Source organism: Mus pahari, chromosome 6 (genome assembly GCF_900095145.1).
Source record: "Mus pahari chromosome 6, PAHARI_EIJ_v1.1, whole genome shotgun sequence".
In the NCBI taxonomy this organism is placed as follows: Eukaryota; Metazoa; Chordata; class Mammalia; order Rodentia; family Muridae; genus Mus; species Mus pahari.
The window spans coordinates 100,914,892-100,916,594 of record NC_034595.1 but is presented as its reverse complement, the minus strand read 5'-3'; positions in this window follow the sequence as shown (position 1 = coordinate 100,916,594).

The following is a 1,703-nucleotide window of genomic DNA, read 5'->3' as shown; positions in this document are numbered from 1 at the left end:
GACTCGGTCATCCCCGGGGCAGAAGGGAGGAGAAGGCAGGGGAGAGGGGGGTGCTGGGTGGTCCCTACGCCTGCGAGAGTCCTTGGTGTGGTCCGTGGCTGGAGCTCAGGAAGGCCTTCTGGTGGGAGGTTAGACGTGGCTCGTTAGGGGAAAGCCTATCCCATCGTTCAAACACTGTGGGCCCTGATGAGCAGAGACAGTCTATGGTTTTAGAGCTTTATTGGAGAAAGGTAGAGAGAAAGAGAGAAGGTAGAAAGAGGGAGACCGGCCATGGCCGCGTGGAGAGAGGGGGGAAGGGAGAGAGAGAAGGAGGGCTAGAGAGGAGAGTAAGAAAGGTGAAAGAGTAAAGAGAGGAAGGGCCAACCAGCCCCTTTTATAGTGGGCTGGACTATCTTGCTGTTGCCAGGTAACTGTGGGGAGGTGTCTATAGTCAGGTAACTGTGGGGGTGGAGTCTAGCCAGAATGCCAGGAGCTTGGGACATTGTCTGCATGACTGATAGTCACACACCTCTCCTGCGGGGGCTGTGGGGGCAGTAACTTCAACAGGAGCCAGGGGTCCAGGAGACATGATCGAACACCTCTGTCCCATGTAGGTGGAAATCACCACCCATCCGGTCCCCGGGGTTCTAGATCTTTGCTCGACTAGAGACCAGGCTGTCTGTGCAGCCCACTGCCTAACAGCAGAGGGCGAGATGGAGAGAAGGGCAGAGTGCTAAAGATAGAAGGAGAAACCTTGTGTCAGTATAGCCATGGCTTGGACTTCCCATCTCTTCCCTGGCTCCAGCTCTGTCCTCAGTAGGGAGGCTGCACGCACTAGGCTGGTTATACCTGGGTCTTATCCCCTGGCCACAGATATGCAGGGAGAGGGGGCAGCAGCAGGCAGCTTAGGTCCTCTGTAGGTGTCCTGCCCAGTAGCTTCCCCTCCAGCCCGTCTCAACGTGACCCGAGGGAAGTTCATCACACAGAGTGTGCCCTTGGCCCTGACCAAGGTTGGAGGTATCAGTGGGCATCCATCCCGTGCAGGCCTTCCCCCCCCCCGCCCCCACCTAGCCCTTTCCTTTGGGCCTTCAGAAAGGAGTATAGGAGGGTCATGGCACTAGCACCCACCATGGCTTTCCTAAGGGACATGTGCCAAAGGCGGGGGCTGTAGGCCTCACCCACAGCACTCTGACATCCTCTACCTGGATTTGAGAGCAAAAGAGAGTTTCTGGTTTTGTCTGGTTTTGTCTAAGAGCTAGCTGGTCCTGGGTTTCAAGCCTACAGAGTAAGCAGTTGGGTCCCTTCCCCCCCCCCCCCCATTGCTGGTCCCAGGGAAGGAAGCCCAACAGACTGGGGGCCTGAGGGTTCCAGCCAGCCTGTGGTGCCCAAGGCTCTGCCCACGCTTTCCCCATCTTGTAAACCAACCCATCTGCTTCTTTCCCTCCTTAAACAACTTTGAACTGGATTTTTTCACTCTTAAGGAAGAACCCTTGGATAACGGAGCAGACAGACATAGGAGAGAATATTCAAGGCCAATGCTCTCCCACAGAGGCACATCCCCAGCGCAAGGCAATATTAGGGACGTAGGGTTCTTCATATCCATATTATTTTTAGTTTATATATTTATTTTATTTTTTCAGGATTGGGGATTAAACTGAGGGCTATGTGAGTGCCAAGGTACAGAAAAAAGCAGGTTTGTTGTTATTGTTTTTCTTTCTCTCTTT